The following is a 13,390-nucleotide window of genomic DNA, read 5'->3' as shown; positions in this document are numbered from 1 at the left end:
TCATAATCTTTCAATAATTCTAACCACCGCCTCTGCCACAGATTCAACTCCTTCTGTTTGAAAATGTATTGAAGATTCTTGTGATCTGTATAGATATCAACATGCACACCATACAAGTAATGTCTCCACATCTTTAATGCATGAATAACTGCAGCCAATTCGAGATCATGAGTTGGGTAGTTCTTTTCATGTTTCCGCAGCTGTCTCGAAGCATAAACGATGACTTACCGTGCTGCATTAACACACATCCTAACCTAATACCGAAAGAATCACAATATACAATATAACCATCTGACCCTTCTGGAGTGTTAAGACCGGAGCTGAAGTTAACCTATCCTTCAATTCCTGAAAGCTACGCTCACAAGCATCATTCCACTGAAATTTAGCTGACTTTCGGAATAGTGGAAGTAACATCCTACCCGACTTGGGTGGCCAACATAGTGCCAGTTTCCAAGAAGAACAGAAAGATCCAAATATGTGTAGACTACTGAGATCTCAATCGGGCCAGTCCAAAAGACAACTTCCCACTTCCAAACATCCACATCCTGATAGACAACTGCGCCAAGCATGAGCTGCAGTCGTTCGTGGATTGTTTCGCCAGATATCATCAGATACTCATGAGCGAAGAAGATGTTGAAAAAACAGATTTCATCACCCTTGGGGAATCTACCACTACAGGGTGATGCCATTCGGCCTCAAAAATGCCGGCGCCATGTACATGAGAGCCATGACTACCCTGTTCCACGATATGATGCATCGGGAGATCAAAGTCTATGTGGATGATATCATCATAAAATCAAGGGAAAGTGCGGAGCATACTACGCACTTACGTAAGTTCTTCAACATACTTCGCAAATTCAATTTAAAGTTAAATCCCGCAAAGTGCGCATTCGGAGTGCCCGCAGGAAAATTGCTGGGATTCATAGTTAGCCGTAGGGGCATCGAACTAGACCCTACCAAGATTAAAGCAATTCAAGAGCTACCGCCTCCCAAAACCAAGAAAGAGGTCATGAGCTTCCTGGGGAGGCTGAACTACATTGGACGGTTCATAGCCCAGTTAACTATGATTATAGAGCCTATCCTCAAGTTACTCAAGAAGGATGCTCCCACAAATTGGACAGAAGAGTGCCAGGGGGCATTTGACAGGATTAAGAGATATCTTCCCAACCCTCCAGTCTTGGTACCGCCTAGGCCAGGGAGTCCTCTGTTACTGTACCTGTCGGTATCGCATAAATCTTTCGGGTGCATGCTCGCCCAGCACGATGAAGAGGGCAAAAAGGAGTATGCCATCTACTACTTGAGTAAGAAGGTTACCTCTTGCGAAGCGCGTTACACGCTTGTGGATAAAACCTATTGCGCTTTAACCTGGATCGCCCAAAAGTTGAGGCACTACCTGTCAGTGTTCACCACTCACCTAATCTCCTGAATGGATCTGCTAAGATACATCTTCTATCAACCAATGCCCATAGGAAAATTATTTAAGTGGCAAATGCTGCTGAGCGAATTCGACATCGTGTACGTAGCACAAAAAGCAGTCAAAGGACAAGCCTTGGCGGACCTCGTAGCGGAAAGCCTCGTGGATGATGAATTTGAGCCATTACAAAATTTCTTCCCAGATGAGGAGGTGATGGTCATGGAAGAAGAGGTGGTGGAACCATATTCGGGCTGCAAACTATTTTTTGATGGCGCAGTCAACCACAAAATATCCGATGGCCGCCAAGCTCAATTTCAAATGCACCAACAATATGGCGGAATACGAAGCATGCATCCTAGGCCTCAGGATGGCGCTAGATATGAACATACAAGAATTGTTGGTAATCGGAGATTCTGATCTACTCATCAACCAAGTAAAGGGAAACTAGGTGACCAAAAATGATAAAATACTCCCATACGTGAATTTAGCACAAATATTGTGCGGGAGATTCAAGAGTATTGACTTCAAGCATATGACAAGGGCTAAAAACTAGTTCACAGACGCTTTATCCACGATAGCATCTATGATCCAACATCCTGAGAGGGCCTACATTGATCCGTTGGAGATCACACTAAAGGAAGAGCAGGCCCATTGTGCCTGTGTAGAGGCGGAGCTAGATGGCCGACCATGATACGTTGACATCAAGGTCTACCTGGGAAAAGGAGAATATCTACCAGAGAGTTTGGCAAATCAAAGGAAAACCATTAGGAGATTGGTCAATAGCTTTTTCTTGAACAAGGAAGTGTTGTACAAAAGAACCCCTGATCTCGGTTTGCTCAGATGCGTGGATGCCGAAGAGGCCACGAAGCTGCTGAAAGAAGTGCACGCAGGAGCGTGTGGACCCCACATGAATAGATTCGTCCTTGCTAAGAAAATCCTGAAGACAGGGTACTACTGGATGACCATAGAGCATGATTCTTGTAATCCGTGCAAAAGTGCCATCAATGTCAGATACATAGGGATCTAATCAAAGTCCACCCTCAGAATTGCATGCGATGAGTGCTCCCAGGCCTTTCGTGGCGTGGGGAATGGACATCATAGGACCCATTGAACCTCCGGCCTCTAACGGACATCACTTCATCTTAATTTCCATAGACTATTTCACCAAATGGGTGGAGGCAACTTCCCACCAATTAGTGACCAAGAAAGTGGTAGCTGACTTCGTCAAAAACAATCTGATATGTCGTTTCGGTGTACCGAAATCTATCATCACGAATAATGGCGCCAATCTGAATAGTCATTTGATGAAGGACATCAGTGAGCAATTCAAAATCACTCATAGGAACTCTACCGCCTACCGGCCTCAGATGAACGGAGCTGTAGAAGCTGCCAATAATAACATCAAAAGTATCTTGAGGAAAATGGTTGACAACTACAAAATTTGGCACGAACAGCTGCCTTATGCTCTGTTAGGATACAAAACAACAACTAGAACTTCCATTAGGGCAACTCCATACCTTCTCGTTTATGGTACGAAAGCAGTCATACCCGTCGAGGTAGAAATCCCTTCACTCAGAATTATCCAGGAGGCAGAACTGAAAGACGCAAAATGGGTCAAGAACCGTTATGAACAATTGGCCATGATAGAGGAAAAACGAATGGTGGCAGTGTGCCACGGACAGCTGTACAGACAGAGAATGTCTAAAGCCTTCAACAAGCGGTCAGAACTCGACTTTTCCAGATCGGACAACTCGTGCTCAAGCGAGTCTTCCCTCACCAAGAGGAGTGAGGGGAAAAAATTAGTACAAATACATCCCAAAAACATCTCTCGAAATACCGAGCCCAAGAGGGTTCAAAGTGGAATCAAGAAGAGACACCGGGCAGAAGGCGATCGCGTTAATCGGCTTCTTAGGAAACTCACAATATATATATATATATTGTATATGCAGGTTTTCCTTGTTACAGGATAGCAGCAAAGCAAAGGCAAAAGCCCAAACAGAGGAGAGAGATCAAAAGGATCACAACGGAAGCAGGTAGTAAAGACGCGTCCGACCAAAAGGGTCACAAAGAGGAATGACAAAGACACATCAGGCCAAATGGTCACAATGAATGAGCATAAAAACATATTCGACCAAAAAGGTCATGACAAAAACAAAGGGGGCATATCTGACCATGAGGGTTACAGCCCACACTACGGACAAAAGAAAGATCATCCAGCCACAAGGGTCATATCTGTCATCTCTTAATTACTTTCAAATTCTTTATTTTAAAGTTGCCAAGAGGGCCATTCATATAAACGAGCCAAGGGCAGTTCATACAAACAGCCAAGAGGGTCATTCATACAAACAAGCCAAGAAGGCCATTCATACAAACAGCCAAGAGGGCCATTCATCTAAATTTCCACAAGAATATCTGCATATCGTCAAAATCAGGAAAAGAGCACACAGCCGCCCAAAGGGAGCCGGTTGCTGAGTCAGATCCAGACAACTTGCGGAGCAAACGTGGAACTTTTTCTTACGCAACCGGTCAAGATAGGGTGCCCATGAGAGTCAAGCTCTCCGGTCGGGATTCGCAAGCCATCCAACCTCAGACTCAGCCACTACTTGTCATGTTTCTCTCTTTCCTTTTGTTTTAAAAAAAAAAAAGGGTAACCGGTCAAATACACACTGAGAAGTCTGAGAGAACCCCCGCATAAGGGATTTACTTCTCTCCAGCGTGTCAAACTACATGTGACCTGATTCCTAGGAACCAGGGATATGTAGGCAAACTCAAGCCCCGAGAGTCGGTCACATCCTAACAGGACTCCTTGGGAAACCTAGTCACTATGTTGGGATGCCCAGGAAGCTTCTTACAAATCACTTAAAGTTTTAGTTGAGTCAAACTACAAATAGCTTGAATTCTCATACTACATGAGATACGTAGGAAACCCGGAAACCAGGGTCCGGCCATCTCTGAACACCGAAGGGGCAGCTGTTGACACCTAATTTTTTACCGCCCGTAAGTCATTTTAATCACTCGAGGTCCCTGGGTAGTAAGTGAATAAGCTAAATATCTCTAATGGCTTTAAATGATTTTCACAAAAAATGCCTAGGTCAATATTTCTTCCTTTTACATCAGTAAAAAGATTTTTCATGCATCATATTTTATTTAGAGAATAATAAATAATTTTCAAGATATTTGGTTGAATTATTCTTGTTTAGTCATTTAAAATTATTTTGTTTAACATTTCTCTTTTTATTTTTACCTCTGAAATTTGGATAAGTTAATTAGTTTAAGTAATTAATTATTTACCTTTGCTTCACTACTCCTGATTTTTACAAAAAGTAAATATAACCGCCCTTTAATGATTTAATTAGGCTAGTTAATTAATTAAATAATAATTATTGCAAAACTAACCCCTTTTCATAGATATACTTTCCTTTTTTTCTTGATTTTTGCCTTAGTCTCAATTAATTTAATTATTCTTTCATTTAAAGGAATTAGCTTATATTTTTTTGAAATTAGCCTATCGGTATTTTATTTAAAATAATATTTTATCTTAATTTTCTAAAAAAAAAAAAGAACTTAGGCTAAGAGGCTACAATTAAAATGAATGCGTTGGACCAATTGAATTTCAGGCCCATCAACGACTTAACCAGCTTTTTAAAAATCATTTCTCTTTTTTTATTACAAAATACATAGCAACCTATTTTTCCCCATGGTTTAAATTTTCTTTAATAGAAGTAATAGGCGAGAGTTTCTTAGCGTGCGTATGCGTTTGACCCGAACCAAGTGTGAAGCATGAACTAAAAACATATATACTTCATTATAACACATTTTCTTCTCTGCAAAAGATTATTTATCCTCATATATAAGAGGAAACATATTCTTTATATGTGATAAATTCAAACTAAAAATAGCTCATATATAAGGGAACTACACTCAAATTTTTCAAGAAAAGAACTTGATATGCAAATAACAAGATAGATTTTACGGGAATTTACACTAAATAAACAGTTCATGAAAATACCCACACATTGGAACTCGAAGTTCAACCGTATAGTACGGATCCTTAATACTAGGGTGTCTAACACCTTCCTTAGGGAATCACCATAACCCTTACCTAGAACTTTGGATTAAGAAGGATTTTTCACGGCGAATGAATAAACCCTTCAAAATTGGTTTTCCTAATTTCCTAAAAATTAGGTGGTGACTCTTTTAAAACTAAGTCCGAAAGAGCACCAACGATTTTGAAGTAGCTTTTCCGAGTGCTAACCCCGCCTGCGAAAATGCGAACCGTTACGGTAACCTACCTCGATGCCGAGCTGGTGCCATGAACTGTCAAATCTGAGCCTTGCCCTTCCGAAGAGCCTCCGAATACTCAAAGTCTAGTCATTATCGGAATCTAAGTTAGAAACGGGGAATAACGATACCCATATTACCATACATTCGTTCGAACCCAAATCAACTAAGGAAAAGAGAAAAATCGGGCCCACAAGGGTAAAACGAGTATTTCAAAATGGAATTGGTGACCTAACGTTCTAGAAGTTCAATTATACTCTCGTATTGCTAATTAAGCTCAATTATTGATCAATTTCATCATTCAAGAGAAATCCCCCAATTTAGGCATAAACCCTAATTTTCCATAATCAATTTCTCAACTCAAATTAGAGATTCAAGCTTATTAGTTACTAACTCACAAGATTTATTGGTTAGAATAGCAATATTCATCAATTTAATTCACATCCATAGTATAAAATTCAAATAATAAAATTAACGTTGAAACTCATCTTGTCCAACTAGCTTTCTAGATTTCACCATAAGTTTCAAGCTTAGGAAAAATAATTAAGAACAAGGTGGAAGAGACTTACCCTAAGATGAATCCACTCAAAAACACTTCAAATCGCCCTTGAGTCACTTGGAGAATCAATTTTGGGAATGGGAAATGAATGGTTCAAATTAGGTATTTAATGAATATGATTCAGCGTCTTCCGCTTCCGCGGATTCGCCTCGGCGGAGGACCATCCACTGGGGCAGATTTCAGTAAAACAACAGAACTTCGACACTTGTGGACCAAGCCTTGCTGAGGTGGGTCCGTTAGGGAGCACCTAGTCTCGCTAGAGCGAGACACCACAAACCAGCATATTTGTGATTTTTCACCAAATTCACCCCAAATCCCGACATCCACCCGAGACCTCCAAGATACAAAACAGATATGCAGACATACGTAAAAACACGCTACTAACTTATTCATGGTCTCAAATTTCCATCGGAGGTCTATTTGACTGGGTCAACCCCCAACGGTAAAAAACTAACTTTCCAACCAATAGCCCAAAATGCTCCCGATTGCCTCAGGAACCGAACCGAATACCCCACCAAATCATAATCAACCCTCCGAATCCCACGGAATAGAAAAATTTTTGAAAAAAGTCTATTTACATAAAAGTCAACTATCAGTCAAAAGTTTTACGCTTTAAGGTTCTAATTCTCATAAGTCACCATAAAACTCACCCGATTACTTCAGGAGCCGTGTCGCCCATCCCCGTGGGTCAAAATATACTAACAGGGGTCGGGGAAGGGTCATGGGGGCAAGTGGGTCAAAAGTGCAATTACGACCAAACGGGTCGTTACAGTTTCTCTTCGAAGCGACATGCTTATATGTCTTTCTCATCATCTCAGCTTTATTCTTTCCATTAAGTCTGACAACATCATTAGTAGACAATGACACTAAACTAAGGGGAGTAAGGAGATTCAGACCATAAACGTAACAACTTTAAAAGGAGAGAACCAAGTAGAAGTATGAATAGTTCTATTATAAGCAAATTCCACTAAAGGAAAGTGATCCTCCCAAGAAATTAATTTACCCTTTAAAACAACCCACAATATGTTACCTAAAGTTCTATTCACCACCTCAGTTTTCCTGTCAGTTTATGGGTCATAATAGTTGGAAAACAACAATTTGGTCCCTAACCTTCCCAAAGAACACGCCAAGTGGCTTAAAGACTTAACATCCCTATCACTAATAATAGTTCTAGGTACGCCATGCAATTTCACAACTTCTTTAATAAACAAATCAGCCACATTAGAAGCATCATTAATTTTCAAGCATGGAATGAAACGAGGCATCTTAGAGAATCTATCCACCATACCAAAGACACTATCCTTACCATACTTTATTTTTAGAAGACCTAATACAAAATCCATAAAGATATATATTACATGTGAAATCGAAACAGGTAATGACGTGTACAACTCATGTGGTGAAATCCTAGATTTAGCATGTTTACATTCTAAAGATTGTGCAGAAAATAATTTTTACATCCATGCACATTCCAGGTTAAAAAAAAATAAAAAATCAGCAAGTATATTTAAGGTCTTTAGCACTACAAAGTGTCCCATACCTACAATGTGCATCTCTTACAAAAATCTTATGTGATGAACATATTGGCACACATAACTTATTTTCCTTCAAAAGGAACCCATCACGCAAAGTGAGCTTCTCAATGGGTCCCTTCAGACATGCAACAAAAGCAACTCCAAAATCTAAATCATCAACATATAAATACTTAACGTGATCAAATCTCACTAGCATAGAAGAAAGAGTAGAGACAAAAATGTACCTTCAGAATAATGCATCAGCCACCATGTTGTTCTTACCTTGCTTGTATGAAATCACATACGGAAATGTCTCATAGAACTCCACCCATTTGGCATGTTTCCTACTGAACATACCTTGGATTTTCAAGTATCTTAATGACTCATGGTTAGTCTCTAGCACAAACTCACGCGGCCATAAGTAATGTTTTCAAGTAGCCAAATCCCTTATCAAGGCGTACGCCTCATGATAATGAGTAGAATATTTCAATGTGCCTCCACTAAATTTTTCACTAAAATATGTATTACGCTAAAATTATTTCGTTAGAACGACCCTAATTCAAATTTTGCCAAAAATTCCCTACTATAAATTTCGTGGCCATTTTGTTGTTTGAGGATTCAGTTGGCAACCAGCGAATTGATTTCACGATCAGCAAACTCAATCTACGGCTAGTAGATTCATTCTGCGGTCAACAAAATTACTTCGATCGGCAAAATCAATCTGTGACCTCGCATAAACCTTAGAAAAATGCTGAACCATTTTTCAGACTTTCTGTTGCAAATTGCAATCATTTTGCACTCAACAAAACACATGTGGGACTGTAGAGTCTTAGCAAAATAACTTTTTTCTCACTTTTGACAATCTTGACACTTCAACTTCAAATTCCTAAAAACACAAAAACCAAAATAAGAAATGACATAAAATCATGCTTAAGAGGTTAGCAAAATTGAAGCACATGGTATGAAAAACACGTAAATTCACGACTTGGAGCAGTTTTGAGTAAATACTAAATTTTCTTAGAATTTGAGCAAGCTGCTCGATTGTACTCATCGTGATCAAGGCTGCATATAAAGATCTTTTTGCACTTGGCATTTTTCTCCATCATTCTATAATCCGTAATTTAAATCTGTTGGCTCCTTTGGGTGTCTCCAATCATTAGATGTTCCACAACTCATAAATTCTCTACAAACAGAAAATTCTCCATTCTTGCTTTTCATCAACTGTAGTACTGTCCATTGAATAGTTGTGGTCGAGTAGTTCACTGCTATTTGTTCATGTCAGGTGTTGCACTCATCTTGAGGGATCACTCAAAGGTTTTAGCCTAGTATGTGATAACCTGCTCTGATACCAACAGTTAGTTGGCTACTGCTTAACGACTCAAAAGGGAGGGGTGAATTAGATCGTACATAACTTTCATCTCCTATTAAAATTTTGTTTCTCAATAATAGAACATGGTCCTTATGAGTATTTAGTTTGACAACAAAAAACAATGAAGCACGGATAGTTTGAATAATATAAGCTTTAATATGGAAAAACACCCAGCTCAAAAGATGCAAAAAATATGACCAATCTCAGTAGGATTTAAATCCAAACTCCACTAACAAAGTGAGACAAAAATTCATATTACAAACCCTTGCAATCTTAGACTTAACTCTAGGCTTCGACATCAACAGTCACTCGATTGTCATACTTACCTCAAGCCACTGTGACTTGAAAATAAATACATAATGCTTCTTCACGTCGAACAAACAACGACCTTACAAAGCTTCTAAGTAAGTAGATGATTACAACTCAAAATCCTAATACAATTGAACTAGAACTGGACTCGATGTATAGAGACAATGACACAGGAACCAAAGTCTTCAGCCTGGTTCTTCACACTCTTAGATGATCTGTCTTCATGCTTTTCAAGAAAAATGAGTTACTTGAAAGCTCTAGGATTGTTGCTCTATCTCTCAATTTGTATTAATGAATACTTTCTTGCAGAAAGGTATATAATATATACTATTCCATTAGTAAGCACATAAAGAGAAATCACTTATTTCAGAGATCTTATAAAGTAAGGACATTGAAACTAAATCATAGTCCTTAACCAAAAAGGATTCTCAAAACATGTTTTACTAAAAATAACTCCTATTGGGTCATTCAAACAGAATTCTTTTTCAACTCAAATACTATAGAAAGATATTGTGAATATCCAAAATATATTGTACGAATAATAATGGAAATACACATGTGTATTCCCATATATATTTTTTAAGAATATCTCAACAAAAGATCTCAACACACATACACTTTTCAGCTCGTAACGCATAGCAGTAAAGATTTGGTTCTTAGCACAATTCCTTCACAGAGTACAACTTGTTTGTTATCATCAGAAACATTAATACTCAACAGTCTCTGCCTTATATATACCCAGGGTTTTCCGCGATTGCAGAACCCCTTTAGTTATTCCAGAATACATGGGTTCCTTTGGTCTTCTTCACGACCTCAATTCTCGTGATCCCTCTCTTTGTAATTGATATCCTTCATCCGCAAAAGTAGGCTTACTCGGGTTGCCTCTTTGCGCAATTTTCGCAATCACTGATGCACTAGTAAATTTCCTGGTACAATTGTTAAGCTTCAAATTGTATAGACTCTTGTCTGAACCCCTCGAGTCCTAGCTCAAGCATCAAACAAGTCACAGGTAGTTGTACATATATAATAGCATGTTCAAAAATACTTTTAAACATAATTATGGAGAACGAGGGGTCGAGATTGTTACAAGAAAGACCAAATATCAATTAATGATTATATTTGAATGCAAACTTCAATTCCGCAATTAATTGTGCTTTCGTGTGAATAGTTTATTGAAAGATTGGTCAACTTTACTAGATCTATTGCACGAAGCTAAGCAGATTAACATAATAAATATTTCAAGGAAAGGTGATATTTGTACCTAGAGCTATTAATCTTGACCTCTATTACGCTCTCCGTCTCAATGTATGTGGCAAAGTTTGATTGGATACAAAATTTAAAAAAGAACTATTTTTTTAAACTCTCGTTTATAAATCATCTCATTAGGGTCAAATAAGAAGTTTAAAAATAAATTATTTCTAAATAAAGAAATAAAATTTTATTTTGAAACAAACTAAAAGGAAAGTATGTCATATCAATTGAGACAAAGAGATTATTAGAATTAGAAGAAAAAGAAATAGCATCATAGGGGCCTGTGACTATTGCGAAAAACTGCGCGGCTAATGTCATTATAACCAAAAAAGGAGAAAAATATTTAGGGAACGACCTTAATATAATAGGTCCAAAGGATTGTGGATAGAGAACAGATTTAGATTTCTGCAATTCAAACCAAATATTTCCTGAAAAACTATTTCCAGGTTGTCCCAAAATCCAACACTAGAACTTAATAAAAACATTTTTTTAAAACAGATACGAACTCACAACTTGTCATTATTTCTTCAAAAGCTAAACCTAAACCAACTATATACTACTGTTCTACTCCTCCTCTAATAAACACACCATTGTCAACGATCATTATCCTTTTCTTCCAGATCCCTTGTTCAATTCTTTTCTTTCATCTTGCAAATTTTTTCATTTGAGTACGGTCTTGAGGGTTTTACTTGTGGACTCCAACTTAAAGGATTGAGTCCTTGTAGCAGTAGTTGGATGACTGATTTTCGCTTGATAATCTCCGTGAAATAGTGAAGTCTTGAGGTAACCATTAGAATCAGTGTTGCCTTGAAAGCCCTTGTGACTCAATTCCTGCATGAATTTATCAACAATATTGCCAGTAGGTAAGTTTTGGAAAGAGTTATCAGTCAAACACATTTTATAACATCCCTGTGGTTGCCATGGTGACCATATCATGATTCCTTTCATAGCTGGGTGAGCATGGAGCTCCCTTAGTATTTGATCCAAGTACATTTCCTGTATAGAACAAATGAAAGTATGAATCAAACAACTTAGTTTTGATCTATTAGCCTAAAAGTCAAGAAATAATACATGGGTCAAAAATTTCAATTGTGTAACCACATCTTCTAATAGTTTAAGGTATTAATTAAAGATAGTATTTGTTTAATTATGCCTTTGATCCAAAAAAAATATATCTAAAAGACATTTGCTAGTGATTTCGTAATTGTCGTCTTTTGGTCTCTAAGATATTGGTGAATTCTAACTCTGATTACCATAATGCCAGCTAACTTTCAATAAATAGATTTATGGGCTACATCTGCTAATGGATCTCAGCATATTTTACTGATTCTAATCATAATTAGTAGCTTAACAAATGATAGTTCGTTATTTATCAAACAAATTAGAGCCATTGAACCACGATTAATTAACATTCAGAAATGTAACTTTCATGAGATATTGTCACATGGGCATCAAGATAGTAAAAAGGGAGGCGAAGAGTCAAGAGAAGACCTGCCAGACTGCCAGAGGGTACCAATTTCGACCGAATATTTTAATTAAGCTAGTTAAATCAAGAACAGTGGTGTAGAAGATCGTATCAATTTGCAAAACAGTTATAGAAAATATTGGCAAAGGAGAGATGTAGAATGTAGATCCTTTCACCTGGTTTGGTCTTTTGGAAACATCCAATTCTGTGATCCAAATAGGCAAATTGGCTGAAGCAAGAATATCAATAGCACTTCTGATATGAGGCAAATTTGGAGTATCAAAATGACGCTGCAGTCCAATACCCAGAGGACCATCATAGCCATTTGACCTCAATTTTCTAATCTTTTGTAAATACCTAGCCGGGGTTGCATACCGATCTCTGTGTTTCTCAATAGTACCAAACTCATTCAAGAATAGCAGAGGTTTCTCATCAATCTTGTGAGCCTTGTTGTAAAATGAAGCTGTCACATTTTTCTCCCCAAGCTTATTGTCCAAGAACTCATAGTGCAAGTTTTCATTATCAACATTGTTTACCCCGAAATTAGGTAATAAGTTAAATTTTTAAATGAGGTATAGGATATGTGGATACTTTAATCTATTTTTGGGTTAATGAAGAATGTATATGCAGATTCACTTATAAATGACTTGAATATATGTAAATCTGTATGCTAGTGATTTGGGCGAATATGTTAATATTGTGGATTTGAGCTAAGACATCTATGTGTATTTCAATGCAATAGCGAATAATGTGAAACAGTGGATTTAATGCTATAATCCGGACCAAAATCAGAGAGAATGAAAGAGAGAGAAAGCTTTAATATCAGTTAATACAATGTTTGGATCTGAAAAAACCAACTCCTAAAAGTAGGAAAGTGTCCTCTATTTATAGTTTTGCCTCATGGGCCTTTCATACTGTACCACACTTTTGGAATAAAGGAAGCCCTAATATGGATAAGGTTGGGTCGTACGGTCTGACACCCGTACGACTGTCAGTAACAGGTGACAGAACGATCTTCACACGTGGCGATCGAACAACTGATTAACCGGACCAACGGCCACGATCACAATGGATATGAGGAAACTGGACTAACGGCCACGATCAACTCAGCCATGCATAAGCCGGACCAACGGCCACGATCAACTCGGCTATGTAGGAACCGGTCTAACTGATACGTAGCTTGCCCCGGATAAATTGGACCTTACGGTTTTCCTCTGACTTCTTTTGA

Source organism: Lycium ferocissimum, unplaced genomic scaffold (genome assembly GCF_029784015.1).
Source record: "Lycium ferocissimum isolate CSIRO_LF1 unplaced genomic scaffold, AGI_CSIRO_Lferr_CH_V1 ctg7448, whole genome shotgun sequence".
NCBI classification, from domain to species: Eukaryota; Viridiplantae; Streptophyta; class Magnoliopsida; order Solanales; family Solanaceae; genus Lycium; species Lycium ferocissimum.
The sequence above is the reverse complement of the archived record's forward strand: the minus strand, read 5'-3'. Positions refer to the sequence as shown.